Raw genomic sequence first — 21,551 nt, 5'->3', positions numbered from 1 at the left:
ATGTCTTCCAATGAAAAGATAAGTAATCTGCAAGAAACTTAGGATTTGTTCGGTAAAAAATTTGAAAACAAAATATTCAGTAAAAAAAATAGAGTTGTATTTCATGTTTTTAGATATGTGTTTGATAGCATATTTAGAAACTGAATTGTGTTTGATACTACGCTACAAGAAATATCCCCAATGATATTTAGAAAATAGCTACGAAAGAGGGGCAAAAAAAGCGGAAATCTTGGGTTTAAAAAAGAATTGTGTGCGCTTAGATTTTATGAAAAAAAAAATCCTCCTGCTCAACACTTGTTCTGAAATCCCATCTTCCCCGGGAAATTTGTACAGATGACCCATTTTTTAGGCCCAAAATGTCAAATGACCCATTTTTAAAAAATAATGTCAATTGACCCTATGCTGACATCATCATTATACCAAATTACATAAATTAGCCTCACAAATGCCTCACATTATTGTGACAACTTTTGTGATGTGAAGTACATTGTGAGCTAAATTTGCTTATTGATGTATGTGTTATTGAATATTCAATTTTTGGGAATTCTGATAGTTCTGTTGAGAACAAGAAGAATTATGAAGGGATCCATACTTACCAAGTGGAGAGGGACAATAAACTCATTATGTTTGTAAAATTATAATGTTTGTATTACTTGTAATTTGGGTTTTCAAGGCCTGAATTATTGTACAACCTTTTAAATTATAATTTTATAGCAGAATTTGCAGATTAAATGTAATAGATTTACAATCCATACAAGAATAATATCATAGCCACAATGTTCGATGATGATGTGTCATGTTATATTTTTTTACCGAAAAAATGGATTTCGCAACGAAATTTTAAAAAACGGACTATAATTGATAAAACGGACAGATTCTGGGCTTCAATGTCGATTTAAAGGACTTCATTTGATTCTTGGGCTTCAGTTACAATCGACATTAAAGGGCTTTAATGTCAGTTGCAAATTTCATTAAAGGGCTTTAATGTCAGTTGCAACCGATATTAAAGAGCTTTAATGTCGGTTGACAACCAACATTAATGCCCAAAATCTTCTAGTGCGCTCTCGTCTGGTTAAACACTTTCGCTCTCGCTTTAAATTCCTTGGTTTGATGTGATTGCTCGTTAGTGTACGAATGATTTGACAATTTTCACGACTGAAGCCTCAAATCAATAATACCTAAACAAAATATAATGGTGATTTCTTTAAACTCTAAACTCCATTTCAACGGTAATTACTTCCCTAGTTTTTGTTGGTATTTTGTTGAACAGAGTTTTTTCGAACGGAGATTTCTAAGGCGAGGCTTTTTCAGAATGGAACAGGTTTTTCAGAACGGTGTTTCATTATTTTGAGTCTGTTTCATTATTTTTGCTGTGTTATTTCTGAAATGGTAGGAATTGAGCATTACAAAATTTTGTATTGGGGGAGAGAGAGAGCGAGAGATAGAACGAGAGTGAGGAAGAGCAAGAATAAGAGAGAGAGCAAGAGTAAGAGAGAAAGCAAGATTAAGAGAGAGCAAGATTAAGGGAGAGAGCGAGATTAAGAGAGAAAGTGAGATAAAGAAAGAGCGAGAGTACACTTCAATTACTTGTACAACTTAATGACAAATGTTCTCTTGCTTTGTAGGATGACAGAAAAGTGTCTACTTATTCGATATGGAAGTGATTGGGATGAGAATAAAAGTTCATATATTGGGGAAGATTTGACAAGAATCATTGTGCCTGTTACATTGAAGTATGAAGAACTTAAATCTCACATTTACAGGGTTACAATTATCAATTCTTCAGAGTTTGATCTTATAATGAGAGTTAAATATAAGCTTGAATATGAAGCCCCTCCACAATACATAAGAAATAATGATGATGTTCGCTTCCTTCTTTTTTTAGAAGAGCTTAGTAGACTTCAGTTATCTGTAACGCTAAAATCAAATCAGGACGAAAATATTAGAATGGGGTTTGGAAATGTGAGTTATGATGATACAACTGTGGACAAAAAATACGAGAAATCATATGAGTTTCGTCAGGAAGAGGATAATATTCCATTGTCTACCAACACTGTACCATCAACATTATCACTAGACAACAACTTCACTAATCCAGCAGGATTGAATTCAATGGATTATGGGGATATAGAATTGAGCGATACTTTAGTTGTTGGTAATGAGAGATCATCTAGACTTGATTATATGGATTATGGTCATCAAGAGCAACGTTGTGGTCCTTTAGTGGATGTTAATGAGCAACCAACATGATTGAATGAAATGGATCGTGATCATAGAGATGTGCATTGTTCTATAGTAGCTTCAGTGGTTCCACCATCTATGTCTTCAAGTCATAGAGAAGGGTTGATTATGCCTGGTACCTTTTCATCCGGGACAGATGTTGAAGTTGGTCAACTATTTTTGAGTAAAAAGGACTTGAAAATGCAATTATCTATTTTGTCCATCAACAAAAATTTTGAATTTATGGTAAGGAAGTCAACCAAATCTTTGTTCAATATCAAATGTATTGGGGAGACTTGTAAGTGGAGACTTCGAGTAGAGAAAATGGAAGGGTCTGATATATTTAAGATCACAAAGTACTGCAGTTCGCACACATGTTCCATTAGAATTCTGAATCACGACCATAGACAAGCAACTACTACGATTGTTGGTCAGTTGATTAAAGATAAGTTTACAGGCATAGGACGTATGTATAAACCTTGTCATATCATTGAGGATATGAGGAGAGATTATGGCGTGAACATAAGTTATAAATAAAGTGTGGCGTGCAAGGGAAGCCGCATATGATCTCACTAGAGGTACTTCATAATACTCATACTCCATACTACATGCTTACGGGGAAGCGTTAAAAATAGAGAATCTGGGTACAGTGTTTGAGATCGAACTTGAAGATGATGTGCATTTCAAGTATATGCTTATGACATTAGGGCCTTGTATTAAAGGTTTTACAAGCTGCCGGCTTATGATAATTGTTGATAGGTCGCACTTGAAAGGAAAGTACAAAGGAACCATGTTGGTTGCAGTTTCTATGGACGGGAACAATCAATTATACCCACTAGTATATGCAATAGTGGGCAATGAAACTGATCGATCATGGAAATGTTTATGTTAAACTTGAAATGCAGTATCGAAGAACCTGATAATCTGATGTTTGTGTCTGATCAGATGGTATCTACCAACAATGCTATTCGTGCATTTTTTCCAATAACATTTTATGGATTGTGCATGTAGCACATAGAACAGAATCTTATTACAAACTTTAAGGATAGTACGGTTGTTGGGATATTTAGAGATGCAGGAAGGGCATTTTGCATGATAGACTTCCAGACAAAATGGGATGAAAATCGTAGTTTTCGAGACAGTGTTGTCACAAAATATCTAGAAGACATCGATCTTCAAAGGTGGGCACAGGTTTACCAAATAGAACGAAGATATGACAACATGACATTCAACAATGCATAATGTTTCAATTCGTTAACTAAATAGTATAATTTATTGCTCATAGTATGCTTGATTAAACATGTTAGAGGAATGCTCCAATCATGGTTCTATGAATGGAGGAATTACTGGGCATCTCAAACGACATTGCACTTTGACTACTATGAAACCCGATTGGCAAGTGAGGTCGATAAGGGTAGCCGATATCGAGTTGAGCCTATTGATTGTTATTGGGTCCACGTGCGAGATAATTGATTGGACGGTATTGTGAATCTTCACACGAAGGAATGCAAGTGTAAGAAATTCAACTCATTTGGTATCCCGTGTTCGCATGCAATTGTGGCCACCAAGGAACGAAACATACCCATTCAGAGTCTTTGCAGTCAATTTTATACAGTGGACTCTCTAATGACTGCGTATGCGGAGTTTATAAATCCACTCGGGCATATATCTGAATGGAAGAGAGCTCCTGGATATGTAGAAAAGACTGTCCTTCCTCCAAAGTTTGTGGCACAAGTCGGGCGATGGAGAGTGAGAAGAATACATCCAGAGGAGAATTTCGCAAACAAATAAAATGTGGTAGGTGTGAGAATTATGGGCATAACTGCCAAAACTTTAGCGAACCGCTCACAACTATGCGACGTACTAAAAATCGTAGAAACCGTGACTCAAATACCTCTCATCTAGTTTAGTTTATAACTAACGTTATCTTGTAATGGTCTGTTGGTATGTGTTATAAATACAACTGATCAGAAAACAAAGAAGAGTTTTTCATACATTCTATTTTATAAAAGAATAAAAACAAGCTATAAGCAATCTTCAAGTGTGAAAGAAAGTGAATCTTTTTGTAAATCACGAAAACACAATCTTGTTATCAAATCATATCGATTTTAGAGTATCGAGTTGAATCGCATATCGATTTTCTTATATCGAGTAGCATCGAGTCAGAAGTTTTCCATCTTCGAATTTCTTCGAGTAAAGATTAATACTCATCGAGTAGAGTCGAGTATCGATCAGCACTCATCATGTTCTATCAAGCAAAGAAAAAAAACTTGTCGAGGATAGAAGGAAATTTCCATCGAGTATCGAGCAGAAATTAATCGAGTATCGAATATCTGGCATTGAGGATTTAACAGAGCATTTCTCAGCCATTTCTTCATAAACTCACTCTCTCTTAAAATCTTGTTCCTCAATCTCTATAAGTATTGCTCTCCCTACAAGTCTCGCTCTCTCAATCGCACTCTCTTTCAAAATCTCGCTCTCTCAATGTTTGAACTTTGATATAATGTTTTATATATCATTGATATAATGAAAAGAGCAATAACTCAATTATTCATGTTTTGATAAAATGTAGAATGTTGAACTTTGAACTTTGAGCTTTGATAAAATTGTTTTATACATGTTTTACATATATAAAAAATATAATAAAAAATACATATTTTATACACATAAAAAATACGAAGTCTTCGCCCACAATTGACACGCTAATTGCATCTTATTCACTTATTTTTTCCTGAGTGATTACGGAAGGATCAACAACAATCACCAAATGTTCTAGTAATTTTATTGCAAAGATACCACAATCAAGTGACCCATGCTATATGTTGGCGTTCATAGGTTGGGTGATTTTCCAAAGGGATGTGGATAGGTCTGGCTTTGAACGATCCACGTCACAATAGTAAAGTAGGGATGGTACTGTAACAGTCGATCGCTCCAGCCAAGTCCCCAGCTTCGTCATTAGTGTGTATGATGGAAGTGAATCGAACACAGATATATGGCTTCTGTTATTGTCCATGGCAAGGACCATCCACTGCTTACTGATGTTCATTGCCGTATACACGAAATCTACATCTGCCCATTTGACATCGGATTTATTGATGACATAGTCCTTGTACGTGTCTTCATCCTCCCATACTAGGGTAGCTTCTAGTTTCGACTTATTCTTTATTCATTTAAATACCCCGCTACGAGCATTAAGGTGACTCTGCAAAATAAAATAACAAAATATATCATAGCAAAATGACTCTACACAACAAAATATATCAAAGTTTACCATTACTCCAATTAGCAAGATGGTGAACTTGTGCATGCACATGTCAGGTTGGGTATAAAACTTTTCTTTCATAAAATGAAATAAAGTATTTATGGTATGCACACAAAATTACTATGTCAGTCAAAATACAAAATATCTAATTGTAAAGATGTCAAGACTAGGAAACTTACATCGCACTCAACCCATGAACTCAGTTTAATGAATTCCTTGAAAAATTGCTTTGATAGTGGCTTAAAGGAATTCTCTCGAACCTTGTTATCGGTATTCCCATCTGTGATCCAATCCATCATTTCTGTAAAGATATTAAGTGAACATCATGTGCTACGTTGTACCTGACAATCGCTCTGAATAGTGATGTAGACACACCTGGGAGAGGATATTTAACCTTTTCAAATGGAAGGTGTACCCTAGAATCCACACTTTTCTTCTTTACTTGAGTTGGAGGTGTATATTTATCAACACCTTTCCTCTTATAAGTAGTTCTATGAGATTTCTACATAAACAAATAACAAAAAATTACTCATCAAGAAATATAAAAAAAATTAATTTCAAATCGTGAAATATAAACAAAGATTAATTATCAATAAATTACTCACCAATGTAACTCTTTCCATGGTCGTAACAATATTAGAAGTGTCAGCCTCTAGGATGTCAGACATGTTGGCCTCTGTATGTGGCAGGGTGAATAAGTCAGACATATTAGCTTCCGTATGTAGAACGTCGGCCTCTATAGGTTGGACATTAGTGGGTGATGTTGTGGTATCAGGCTCTAGAGGGGGGATGGGAGTAGGTGTAATGGTGGTATTTTGAGGCTCTACAAGGGGGATGGGAGTATGAGGCAGTCACATCAGTGGTATTGAGATCCTGAGATGGGATGAGTGACATTTTGGCATCGTCACCTGTATGTGGGATGGGTGACCTTGTCATCTCCTCAATCATCGTGGAACCCTTCAATTAGTAAACTAAAATGAAGAGTTCACGAACACGTAAAAACTAAACACGTAAAGGCATAAAATGATGGTAAATGCAAACCTTGCATAAAGACTGCAACAGTGACATGATGGCTGACAATTGTCCTTTCATGTCTGTCATGTTTTCCTTGATCTTGGATACAAGACTATCTAAACTCGATATACAACCATCCAACCTCTATAGTGAGTTGTCAATGGTCCGCAGGTACGAATAAATAGAATCTTTGGGATTGGCTCCCTTTCCGCAGGCAACATACTCAAGACACTCTTCATCCATAGATCGCTCTTTATGGGAATCCGCAAGATGGACATCAGGTGGGTTCAACTCATCCTCATCACATACGTCCCCCACCACATCATGGAACATATCATCATTAGATGTGTATGTCCATCCCTCCACCCTTCCACATTCAGCATCCTCGTCTCAGAATGCTCGTGTTCATCCCCTCCCTCCACCCTACCACATTTAGCATCCTCGTCCTCAGAATGCTCATGTTCATCATTGTTACCTCTACGATGATCATCACCATCACTTTCAGAACTACCCCCACTACTCGACCTACTGCCACTTTCAACATTATCATCATTGGCACCTAGATCGAATATAGGTCATCTGTCTACTGGGGTATCCTGAAACTCTCTCTCAATGTCGGTCATGACAAGACCCTCTTTAACCTTTGTCTGCATTAACAACCCAGTAAAATGGTCAGTGCCGAATTAACAACCAAATAAACATATTATGCATAGAATAAACGTACATTGTTAGACATGAACATGTCTCTCTCGAGTACTTTGAAGGATACTGAGTTGGAGCATGACCATCGTAATATGTGAAGCAAAGCCACCTTGCTCCTTCGCTCTGCAATGTTTCCAACTATTGATGCTGCTAGGATCTCGTACGTCCATACCTAAATAAAGTTTAACATATATTAAAAACAATAGTAATGTTAAATCTGATGGAAAAATTGACATGCGCAGAGGAAATAACAATCGATTTTACTCTAATTGCTCAAATTAAACATGCAACCCAAAAGAATTAATTAAGGTTATTTTGAAATAATACCTTTGAAGCTCCCAAAACTCGTCTATCTCCATTCGAACACGAATTAGACAACCACTAGAGCTGACCTACTATCCTCTGGACTCAAAACCGGGTTGTGGGACTCGATGAATGAAGAACCCGAGAGAGAGAAAAAAAGATGGAAATAGTATAGTGAAATTGGGTTGGGTTTGGTTTTTTTTTTCTAGCCCAATTTTAAAAACTAATTTTGCAAAATATTCAAAAGTTTTTAATCCAAAATCACAAACCCATATTTATAGAAAAGGGTCATGCAAAATTGCATGAAAAAACTTCACAAAATCCCAACACCTAGAATCCACTATCTAAGTGGGTTTAATGTCTCCACTATAAGCCAACACCTAGCCCACTATTTTGTTAGTGGAATTATCCAACGAAAGTTTGGATTTTCCCACTAACTTTAGTCAAAGGACAAAATAGTCATTTGGTCAAAGTCAAACTTTGACCAAAAAGTCAATATTTTGACTTTTTATGATTTTTTCCGTGTTGACTAATTTTGACCTCCCAAGCATAAATCCACATTGATTTTCTCGAAATTCAAATCACAATTGAATATAAGATCGGTCAAAGTTTGACTTTTTAAAGTCAAAAGTCAACTCTTTGACTTTTTACATCTTTGACCATTTCCATTATTTCCGAGCTTCCGAATATGAACGTATTTATATTCTTGATATTTAAATCACATTTAAATATTAAAGGTATATCTCCAAACTAAAAAACCAATCACTATATCACAAATATACTTGTTGGTTTCTCTCTCTTCACCTAATTCGAACAATTGGAATTATTCTATCATACTGTTCAAAGTTTATTCATATGAGCTAGTAGGGGAACCTAATGGACCTATAGATTATGGGCTCCAACGATCCGAGATTAGCTGACTAAACTCTTTAGACAAAGCTAATCAACATTCATTAACTAACGGGTCATTCCACTATAGTCCTGTAGTTGCACTCCCCTCACTATAGATATATTTGTGTCCATTTGATATAACCATGATTAGTAAGTTAATCCTTCACACGTTGTTTGTAATCTTGGCTAGGTCATAAAAATCGTTGTACCCCCGAGACTACATCTTATTCCTTAAGTTCCACTAATCCTCTAATAAACAATTGGTTTAAGATCCAACCTATAAACCAAACCCCTCTCAGGCCAATGAGAGGGTGGGGCCCCTTGTTCAAGACCTAGATTCAATACTAAAGGGAACAACCTATCTACTATCCCTATAATGAGTAGGAGTGAATTCCGTCTTGCACCCTATGTTCCCAGCTATCCACCTGATCTTACCCTTAAAATGGGAGGCTTATTGGACCAGCGATAATGAGCTGCCCTCATCTATGTAAATCTAAGGATAATTCCGAGTATACAGGAGTTCATAGTTAACTCAGGATTAAGATTAAGTTACCTAGGTCATCAATTAACGAAATAGTCAGTTTTATACATTAAACGACATTTAGATCGTAAAAGTGACTATTTCATGGTTTAGTCTTATGTAAATTCTTTACATAGGATGCCCCCATTTTCATGTCTCCACATGAACGGTTTAGGATCACATCGTTTGTACTAACAACAAAATGGGTCGCATCCATAATGTCCTCAGAATAAGGCGCCCAACCTTATTCATATACTATAGACCATTTTGGCTATATATATTTGAACTTAATCCACATTTATGTCACTACATAAAGTTCAAACTTAAACTTAATAGCCTCGGATCCTTAGTTTATTGGATTCTGAATATAGAACTTAAATTTACTAATTTCAATAACAGCTTTATTGAACAAGAATATGATATTACAAACTACGAGTTTTAGGATATAAAATCCAACAAACTCCCACTTGGACTAAAACTCCTAGTAGGATCAAAAAATGCTGAATTTAACTGTGAGAAATTAATATTACATATGAGTACAATAAACATATGAATATAATAAACTAGGGCGTATACCTAAAAGTTCTCCCACTTGTCCTAGTTTACAAATATCGTAGACCTAAACTCTGTAGGTGACCGTCAAAAACTTTAGCCGTGAGTGTTTTTGTAAAAGGATCAGCAATGTTTTGCTTAGAAGATATCTGGGTCACTACAACATCACCACGGTGTACGATTTCCCGGATAAGGTGGTACTTGCGTTCGATGTGCTTTCCCCATTTATGGCTTCAAGGTTCTTTTGAATTTGCAATTGCACGGCTGTTGTCACAATACAAGGTGATGGGTAGATGTATATTTGGAACAACTTCCAAATCTGTCAAGAATTTTCTCAGCCATACTGCTCCTTTTGCTGCTTCGCAAGTAGCTACGTATTCAGCTTCCATTGTGGAGTTAGCTATACAGGTCTGTTTTACGCTTCTCCATACTATTGCTCCTCTGATAAGAGTGAACATTGATCAGATGTAGACTTTCTAGCATCTTTATCAGTTTGGAAATCAGAGTCGGTGTATCCAGTAAGGCTCAGATCCTTAGCACTATATACGAGCATGTAGTCCCTAGTTTTCCTGAGATACTTTAAGATGTTCTTAACGGCAGTTCAATGATCACGTCCAAGATTAGACTGGTATCTACTGACGATCCCTACTGAGTAGCATATGTCAGGTCTAGTACATAACATTGCATACATCAAACTTCCAACTGCGAAGGCATAGGGAATATTTCTCATATCCTCAACTTCTTGAGGTGTCTTAGGACATTGTTCTTTCGACACATGAATTCCAATGTCTGAAAGGAAACAACCCTTTTTGGAATTTTGCATTTTATATCTAGACAACATTTTGTCTATATAAGATGCTTGAGACATGGCTAGTGTCCTATTCTTGCGATTCCGAACAATTTGGATCCCAAGAATATACTGCGCATTTCCTAAATCTTTCATTTAGAATTGTGTATCTAGCCATTGTTTGACACCAGTAAGATATCATACATCATTCCCAATGAGTAGAATATCATCGACATATAAAACTAAGAACGCTATAGTAGAATTGACGATCTTTTTGTAAACACAAGGCTTGTCAACATTTTGTTCAAAGCCATAAGATTTGATCGTAGTATCAAACCTTATATTCTAGGATCTAGAAGCTTGTTTCAACCCATAAATGGATTTTTGAAGCTTACAAACCTTTTGTTCTTGACTCTGTGCAATAAACCCCTCTGGTTAAGCCATATAGATACTCTCTTCAAGATCGCCATTTAGAAAGGCTATCTTGCCATCCATCTGCCAAATTTCATAGTTATAAAAGGTGGAAATGGATAAGAGTATTCTAATCGACTTAAGCATGGCAACGGGAGAGAAAGTTTCTTCATAGTCTACTCCCTCTCTGGGTATAACCCTTTGCCACAAATCAAGCCTTAAAAGTCTGTACTTTACCTGCTTGGTCTCGTTTTCTCTTGTAGATCCACTTATAACCAATTGGTTTTACATCATTTGGTTGATCTACAAGTTTCCAGACAGAATTGAAGTACATTGACTCCATTTCAAGGTCCATGGCTTTGACCTATTAATCACGGTCCACATCTTTCATCGTCTGTTTATAGGTCGACGGATCCTCTATGTCATCATCAGGTATGACGACTTGTGTTTCTATTAAACCCAAGTAACGGTTAGGCTGATGAACAACCCTCCCACTACGCCAAGGCATTCTCAACTCTTGAGAATGATGTGACTGACCAGACATACTAGTTTTATCTACTACTTTAGTAGATGAACTAGCTCTATCTGTAGCGTCTTTTGAAATTTCTTTCAACACTATTTTACTGCTTGGTTGATGATTTCTAATGTGGTCTTCCTGTAGGAATGTGCCATTTATTGATACAAATACCTTGTTTTTTTAAAGATGATAAAACAGACCATCCCTTGTTTCCTTTGGATAACCTACAAATAGGCATAACTTTGAACGATGTTCCAATTTCTTGGTATTTTGTACCAACACATGTGTTGGGCAACCCCAAATTCTAAAGTGACGTAAACTACTTTTACGCCTTTTCTATAGCTCATAAGGTGTTTCTGAAACACTTTTAGAGGGAATATTATTCAAAATATGGACAACAGATTCAAGTGCATATCCCCAAAATGAATCTGGCAATTGAGCATAACTCATCATAGAGCGAACCATATCTAATAAGGTTTGGTTTCTTCTTTCTGATACACCATTCTACTAAAGCGTACTAGGTGCAGAGAGTTGTGATTGGATCCCGTTTTCTATCAAATAGTCTTGGAATCGTATGTCCATATAATTACATCTCACCTAAACGACTGCATGTCATCTTAGGTCTTTTACTTAGAATTATGAGGGTTGTTAAGCAGAATATACGAAAATTATGTTAGGAATTCATAGGAAATTGAGCTTGCGGTGTTCAACATTAAGAATCTCATCTAACCCATTATTATGCGATATTATGCGTTCAATATTTTATTTTTGTAGCTAACGCAAGAAATGGACGCAAACGTGGAACCGGACTACCGCATAGACGACCGCATGTGAAGAAACTCTCCATCGCAAAGACGAACGTGTTCGATCAACGCATGGATGTTGCGGTAATCAGCCGTATGCATCCATCACATAGGAGTTATGATCGTCAAGCGATTGCGATCATCGTGTAAAATTTACTATATTAAGTGAATGCGATCATTGTACGATTGCAGCTACACGATAACGCATACTAATGGGATCAACGCAAGTTGGGTGGAATGAACGCATCAACGCATCTACCTCAGGAAAATCAAAAGATGATGTTGACATCCCACTTACCATGCTGTTAGCAGCAAGGATTCAGAAAGGACTAATGCGCCGTGAATGTCAGAATCAGAGAAGTCCATTAATGCTATCGGTGATCCGAACTCTATATAAAGAAGTCGATGAACAGAATTCCAACTTGTCCGGGGATTACCCCTACAACCCAGGGTTTTCCTTGTGATCCAGACAAATGCGTGAGAAGAAGCTTAAGAGTTCTTCACCTCCTGCATCCATTTCGAGTGACGACCAGAGCTAGATCTCGAGAGAGTCAGCTCCACCGCCATCTATGGCACCACTGGCAGCCTTGATGCGCATCCGTTGGAAGCAAGTCTTTGCTTCCATCCGTCATTTCATTTTCCCTTCTTTTCTTATATTGTATTGTATGACATTTTGTGATTAAGGAATTAATACAATTTTTTTTCAATTGATTTCTATATTTCCTTCAATTCCATCTCCATCTTCTTTACTTAGCATCTCTAACTTTCATTGCAACACTTAGTGAGATTGCTTGGTATCACATACTTATTCATGTGGATTGGGGATATGAAGCATGTAGCAAACCACTGAGAGGTGAGCGTTGCGTGAGTGTGTGAGCAACCTTATTTGCTTAGTGTGAGGCTGCGGCAATGCCTATCTATAGGCTAATGCAATGCTTGTCTATGAGTAAAGTCAGCAACAACCAACTACCCGAGAGGGTAAGTGGTTGATCGCATTAAGCAATGTATGCATTGCTCACTAGAGATAGGAATAATCTTACGTCAACCAATTTCATGCGGTTACCTTGTCCTATGAGTGCATCATTCATCATTTAGGCATACTTGGGAGAGTAGTCTAAAACCCAAATCTAAGACTCGAGAGAGTGGATTGGAACACATAGGCATGAATGGAGAACTTAGAGATAAGCTCCGTTTGCTTTCACACAGCGTATGCACCCTACGGATAGGATATTGCATGCGTCCAGGAAGTAGGATAAGGTGTTATGCGGCTATCACGCTCATGCAGCGAGAGCTCGTGAGCGGGTTATGGAGGTTTAGGCAGGCATAGGCTTCCCGGCAATATCGCAGATGCACTGCATACATCCTAGAGTTAGGCTCAAGTGTGTGTAGCATGATTGCATGGCTTGCGTTGAATAAGGTTGCCCTTGCGGTCACTCTTAAGTATTGCAATGAAAACATCTCCGCATTTTATCTATTTTTTCCATTCATTTGTTTCATGTTAAGAGTTTTCGTGTCTCTACCTCTCATTCATATTCTCATTACGTTGTCTATTAGCTAGAAGTAGGAGTAGTGTTAGTATAGAAACCCCTCCATCATTCTTTTATTTAAATCGTCGCATGCACATTACCGCATTCACTCAGTTACAAGTCCCTGTGTTCGACCTCGAATCACCCGAGAAACTTGCGTTCGCATTATACTTGGTGTGAGCGCAAGAAAACTTGTGACAGGGCGCATGGTCATCGCATACATTTGTTAACGCATATTCATTCCAACTCATGACCATCGACGCATGACTACCAACGCATAACTTAAGAATGTGCATCGCATATTGCGTCCAAGGGATTTTTGTTGTCGAGTAAATTAAATCTAATTTCTCGTCATCAAGTTTTTGACACCCCCAAACTTAAAATCATGCTTGTCCTCAAGCATACGTTATACTCGAGAAATTCTAACTCACCTTCCAGCTTTCCTTTGCGGTGACCAGCTTCTCAGAATATAATTTAGCCACACCTCTAACCATCACTGCAATGCGCTCCTCCACTTTGGCTGTTTCTTCAAAAAGATCTTTTCTATGTTTAGATCCGCAAGCCTTTGCTTAAAATTTTTTTACTCATTCACTGCAACTTTGCGTTAACTTTTGAGAATGCGTTCATTCAAAATACTTCAAAAATTTGCGTTCACTTATTCGAATGCGGCGTTGAACCTGGATACGCTCTTCGTTTTGACTTACCCCCACGTGTGTCATGCGAGCATCCAACTTCGGTTGCATTCCATATTAAACTCAACTCTTGTCTTGCTTGTTTTGACTTGCGCCGGATAGAGGAATTGCGCGTATGCATTGATCCTGGCAACTCACTTTCGTTTTGGCTTGCCCCCACGTGTGTCATGCGGACATCCAACTACGGGTGAGTGCCTTTCACAACTTAACTCTTATCAATATGGGTTTCCCCATTGCATTGATAGTGGAGTTATTATTCTCAAAATTCTCTTCGCTTTTTTTTTTAACAAATGATCACAATGCAAATGAACACAATTCTCCGAGACCGCTGCCACCCCCAAACTTAGAGGTTGGCAGCATTCTCACCGCAAAGCTAAAAACAAAATCAACAGGAATGCGGTAATAGATGTTTGAACAAGGGTTTGCACAAAATAAAACTCAAGATTTTCAAAATTTGAAGAAGCTGATAAAAGTAAAGAGTGCCTTGTGATGATTAATTAGAAGATGCGGTGAATTATACATACCATCATAGAAACATCGCAAAACAATGCAATCGGGAAAAATAGAATTTCAAAAGGATAATGCATAAAGGATAACAAGAAAAGAACCTTAGGTGGAACAACGCATGCGATTATGCATTGGAATTCACGCGATCGAAGCCATGCGTTGAAGGGTGAAAGGAATTCTTCCGTTAAGTTGCGCACCGAGGAGACTTATTGTAGCACCTGCAAGGAACAATCATACCACAACCAAGGAAGCAGTCATATATCCAAAATAACAATGAAAATAAAAATAACCTATACTAAGAAAGCAAGTTAAAGATAGAGTAGAAGACGTCCCTGGAAAAATAGGAGTGTTGTCACCGCAAGGAGTCTCCCATGTAGAAGATGGCTCTTAACTACTTGGGTCAAGTTGCCTTGACCATTGGAACTTCCAGAAATTATTGGGCTCATGTTGGCCACCATGTGCTTAGAATTACCTTCAGCTCTTTTGCGACTGATTGCCCTTCTACCTTGGGGTCAATACTGGCTTTCGGCACATGCCTACACTTTGCAGCCTGGTCACACAAGCTACAATACTCCCAAGATAGAAAGTTTGCTTGCAGAGACACAAAACTCAACAAACAATTAGCTGCCAAGTCCCCGGCAATGGCGCCAAAAACTTAATGATGGAAAATTAGATGTCAATTTACTCGAAAACTAAAATCCCTTGGACGCAATATGCAATGCATGTTCTTAAGGTATGTGTTGATAGTCATGCGTCGATGGTCATACGTTGGAATGAATATGCGTTAACAAATGTATACGATGACCATGCGTCCTGTCACAAGTTTTCTTGCGCTCACGCCAAGTATAACGCGAACGCAAGTTTCTTGGGTGATCCAAGTTCGAACACAGGGACTTGTAGCTGGGTGATTGCGGTAATGTGCATGCGGTGGTTTAAATAAAAGAATGATGGAGGGGTTTCTACACTAACACTACTCCTACTCCTAGCTAACAAACAACGCAATGAGAATATGAATGAGAGGTAGAGACACGAAAACTCTTGACATGAAACAAATGAATGGTAAAAATAGATAAAATACGGAGATTTTTTCATTGCAATACTTAAGAGTGACTACAAGGGTAACCTTAGTCAATGCAAGCCATGCAATCATGCAACGCACACTTAAGCCTAACTCTAGGACGTATGCAGTGTAAACACGATATTGTTGGGAAGCCTATGCCTGTCTAAACATCCATAACCTGCTCACAAGTCTCACCGCATGAGCGTGATAGTGCATAACATCTTATTCTACTTTCTGGACGCATGCAATATCTATCCGTAGGGTGCATACGCTGTGTGAAAGCAAACAGAGCTTATCTCTAAGTTCCCCATTCTTAATTATGCATTCCAATCCGCTCTCTCGAGTCTTAGATTTTGGTTTTAGATTACTCTCCCAAGTATGCCTAAATGATGAATGATGCGCTAATAGGACAAGGTAACTGCATGAACTTGGTTGACGCAAGATTATTCCTATCTCTAGTGAACAATGCATACATTGTTTAATGCGACTAACCACTTACCCTCCATAGCAGTTGGTTATTGCTAACTTTACTCATAGAAAAGTATTGTGTTAGCCTATAGATAGACGTTTCCGCAGCTTCACACTAAGCAAATAAGGTTACTCACACACTCATGTAATGCTCACCTCTCGGTGGTTTGCTACATGCTTCATATCCCTAATCCACATGACTAAGTATGCGATACTCAAGCAATCTCACTAAGTGTTGCAATGAAAGTTAGAGATGCTAAGTAAAGAAAATGGAGATGGAATCGAAGGAAATATAGAAATGCATTGAAAAAAAAATGTATTAATTCCTTAATCACAAAATGTCATACAATACAATATAAGAAATAAGGGAAAATGAAATGACCGGCTGGAAGCAAAGACTTGCTTTTAGCGGATGCGCGTCAAGGTTGTCGATGGTTCCATGGATGGGCAGTGGAGCTGACTCTCTCGAGATCTAGCTCCGGTCGTCACCTGGAATGGATGCAGGAGGTGAAGAACTCTCAAGCTTCTTCTCACGCATTTGTCTGGATCATAGGGAAAACCCTGGGTTGTAAGGGTAATCCTCGGACAAGTTAGAATTCTGCTCATCGGCTTCTTTATATAGAGCTTGGATCACCGACAACATTAATGGACTGCTCTGATTCTGACATTCGCGGCGTGTTAGTCCTTTCTGAATCCTTGCTGCTAACTTCGTAGTAGGTGGGATGTCAACATCATCTTTTGATTTTCCCGAGGTAGATGCATTGATGCGTTCATTCCACCTACCTTGCGTTGATCCAATTAGTATGCGTTATCGTGTAGCTGCAATCGTACAGTGACCACATTCGCTTAATACCGCAACTTCTACACGATGACCGCAATAGCTTGACGATCACAACTCTTATGTGATGGACGTATACGGTTGATTACCGCAACATCCATGCATTGATCGAACACATTCGCCTTTGCGATGGAGAGTTTCTTCACATTCGATCGTCTATGCAGTAGTCTAGTTTCCGCGTTTGTGTCCACTTCTTGCGGTAGCTACAAAAATAGACAATTGAACGTATAATATCGCATAATAATGGGTTACCTGAGATTCTTAATGTTGAACGCCGCAAGCTCAATTTCCTATAAATTTTTAACATAATTGTTGTATATTCTGCTTAACAGCCCTCATAATTCTAAGTAAAAGTCCTGAGATGACATGTATTTCTACATGTCATCAACGACCATAGGTGACACGACCTCAATCCTGAGTGTTTTGGGAACTCCTGCATTTGAGGGTGGTCCTTTGATTAGTATGGGTGTGAGTGGCCATATTGCCAACTCAACATGCCTACCTTTTTGGGGACTTGTTTGATTCGGAAACTGGGAATTCAATACACAAGATGGAATTCAGTCCTTTCCCATAGTAGGGATAAGTAGAGAGATTGCTTGAGGGCTGATTCTTGGGCTTGAACATAGTGGCCATAACTTCTATTTGGAAGAGATGACTCAATCATAGTAGGACTATGAGTTATGTTCATTAAAGGGATCGGTGGTACTTAAGAAGTTAGATGTAACTACAGGGGCATAACAGTTATTGGGAAGCTGTATTTACGAGCGATATGTGAAAGGTTGTCGCACTGCTGATTGGTTAAGATGGACACATAATATATCTGTAGTAAGGAGAGTTCAATCGATCTTTAGTGGAGTGCCCAGTAGTTAACGGATGGTGGATCCCGTGACTAAAGAGTTTAGTCAGTTATTCACGTACCATTAGAACTTCGAGCTACAGGTACATAAGGTTCCCTTAGTACCTCAATGGATTCAGTTGAGGATCAGTTCTTGGTGTTGATTTGAAATGTTCAAATTAACAAGAGGTAATTCAATTAAATATGATATGATCAGTATTGTGTATGAGATACACCGAGTGGAGGATTAATGTAAATGAGATTTACATTAAGTACCATGGAAAAAAAAAGAGCTATGGTTTATATGTTTCATGAGATGAAATATTAAAACTATAGGTTATAAATATAGTATGATAAGTTGGTTATCATTTATATCTATAATAATATTAACTATTGTATAATTAACTCTTTTTCTTTAATAACCAATTGAGTGGGAGGTTATTGGTGGTTTCATGGTAACCGTGAGACAAAAGAAAAAATGTTTTCCTAATTTTAGTAAGTAATGTTGAAATTGTGTTTTTTAAATTTTCCTCTCTCGGGATTTCTCACAAAAGTTGTCAAGTAAATAGGATTTACTAAGCGACAGCTTGGATAAGGTAAACGATCATGTAGTGTTTGTAGGCGACAGACACTTAGCTAAGCGATGAGCTAAACGATCGCATAGCTTTTGCTAGATGATCGCTTAGCTTTTCCTAAACGATTGGGCATCGATATATACGATAGGTTCAACCATCTCCCACTTGCTCAATCATTTACACGATTGTTATTTCCTCCGTCTTCTACCTTAAACCAAATCCACACAAAGCCCACCCTTTGGATTCTCACATCGAGAATACCAAGGTAGCCTTCTTGGTGTTGTCATACTCAACTCGGCACCGTCGAGGTTCTGTGGAGGCCCTTCTTGTTGATCGGGGTGTTCATGAACTAGGCGATTGCTGAGTTCGAGTGCGATTTTCGTGTAATGTAGCGGGCATGTTGGACGAACGTTTGTGGTTGCTGTGTTGCTGTGTTCGAGCATTCGTGATCAAAGAGCTTGACGATGAGTCTACAAATGTGTGTAGCATTTCTCCTTGATCATTTGTATTATCATGCTGTAATTTTTGTAATTAATGCATAACCGTATGTTTTTGTTTGACTATAATTGTAAAGTTCATATATGATTGTATTTGGAATGATCTTTCTGTTGCTCATGAAAATCCTCATGTTCGATTTCCTTCACATAAACTTCATTCGAAAATCTTTTTTAGCCTTTTTTCTTCTCCTTTTATTGCTTAATGGATTTAGCCTCGTTGTATTCCCTCATTACTGTAGCTTCAATTTCCTCTAATTTTCATTATCTATGCCCTAAAAGTTTAGATGACCAAGCTCCTGGTTGAAGAACAATATGCTAATAATGGAAGCCCCTTCCCTGTTATTAGACATATCTTTGACTGGTCGAATTTTTGATCCTTGAAGCTACTCCCATGGCTTTACCTTCACTTCTTGCTCCTCCGCTGGTTCCTATGGAGCTTTACATCACCAATAGAGAAAAGTTGCTCAAGTCGTTTCACTAACACCTCGCCAACTCCTCTCGTCCTCTCAAAGGCATTGTGTTGCTTCAGGTAAACCTCTCTACAACTCACCATTCAATTAGACTTCTACAGTTATTCTTACTCCATTTTTACCATTTTGTCAAATTTTTAGGGAGGCGATGACCGAATGAACTATGACACAAGTCACCACGAACTCTTCAGGTATTTGATATTTGTTATAATCACTGTTTAGTTTTTAATATTGTCTCAATTTATGCTCTAAATGCTGCTATTCGTTTCATGTGGCTTTCCAATTAGTCTAGAACTAGAACAACTTGTTTTAGATAACTTTCTCCGATAATTAATGAATTGTATGTCATGCCACTATTAAAAGGCTATCGCGAGTAGTTTCTTAATACTGATATTACGTTGATGTCCTGAATGAGATGAGCTCTCAGAGTGTTATCGAAACTATACATCGATTGCAAATTCTGTTTTTTCCTTTTCAGTAATTAGTACAGTTAGCATGAAAATTTTAATTAATGGTGTGGTCCCAGATTAACTATAATTCTCTTATTTGCAGGCCCAAACTACTTAGCATAAACAGTCTTATTCACTTCAAGACTTAGGGAAGATGATATTCTTTAGACATCAAAATTTCAATCGTTTACCTATATGCGAGCTCAATCATGTAGACGATAGTTCAATAGTGTAGACGATACTCAGAAGCACTAGATGATCGTGTAGATGATAGTTGAGTGAACTAGACGATCATATAGACAATGGAAAGTGGAGTTAGACGATCATTTAGACGATGCAAGAGGAACTAAATGATCGTGTAGATGATACTTAAGAAAAAGCTAGACGATCGTTGAGAAAGAAAGATCACAAGAATTAAGTGGTTCGGCCAAAGGCCTACGTCCACTGTGCAAAAAAAAAAAAAAAAAAAGAAGGGTATCTTTATTGCTTCCTCTTTTAAACTTTTTACAGAATGAATGCTTTTTCTCTCTTTACTCTCTCATTCTTGCACCTTTTATACATGCTCTCATTTTCAACAGAAGAAGCTCTGGTGGTTACAACAAACAAAACAGAATGAAGATGACAATGTTAAACTGCTTACTACATCTTTTGTCTTCGGTTCTTTCTATTACAATCTCCACCTTTGTAAACATCCAGAGAACCTTTTCCTTTTTGCTTGTAGAGTTGATTTTGAGCTAACCTTTTTCAGGTAACTTGAACGGAAGAAGGTCCAAGCAATGACCAAGCTTGCTTTGAGGAACTGTCTTGGTCAACATATCAGCCGCATTATCTGAGGTATGTATTTTTACCACTTCAACTTCCTCTTTCTCAATCTCCTGTCTGATTAAGTGGTACTTGATGTCGATGTGTTTAGTTCTGCTGTAAAACTATTGATTTTTAGATAAATAGATAGTACTTTGATTTTCACAATATATTCTCACTTTTGTTTATGAAATGCCAAAATCGTTTAGTAATCCTTTCAGCCACGAACCTTCTTTGACAACCTCAGATAGAGTTATAAACTCAGCTTCTGTTGTGGATAGGGCACAACAGATTACAGACTTACTTTCCAACTTATTAGATTGTTTCCTTATAGGAAAACGTATCTAGATAATAAGCGTCTCCTTTCTAGATCCCCTGCATAATCAGCATCCACATAACCATACATTTTAACATTAGAGGGGTCATTTTATTTGTATAAGATTCGAGTTTCCTTAGATGAACAAAGATACCTTAGTATCCATTTAACTGCTTCCTAATGACGTTTACCAAGATTGGACATGTATCTACTGACCAAACTTGTAGCATAGGATAGATCTGGTCTTGTTGAAGTCATTAGATACATCAACAATCCTATTGCCTAGGAGTAAAGAACTACCTTCATGTGGTTAATGTGATCCTCATCTATGCTCTTAGGACTATTAGCAGTTGAGAGTTTAAAATGAGGTGCAAGGGAAGTGCCAACAGGCTTAGCACCATCCATTTTGAACTGTAGAACTTTCTCACAATAATTAGCTTGACTTACATACAGTCTATCTTGCTTCCTTTCTCTGTTGATTTCAATACCAAGAATTCTCATAGATTCCCCTAGGTCTTTCATGTTAAACTCTTTC

The sequence above is a fragment of the Benincasa hispida genome, chromosome 12, assembly GCF_009727055.1.
Source record: "Benincasa hispida cultivar B227 chromosome 12, ASM972705v1, whole genome shotgun sequence".
Classification (NCBI taxonomy): Eukaryota; Viridiplantae; Streptophyta; class Magnoliopsida; order Cucurbitales; family Cucurbitaceae; genus Benincasa; species Benincasa hispida.
This window is presented reverse-complemented; position numbering follows the sequence as displayed.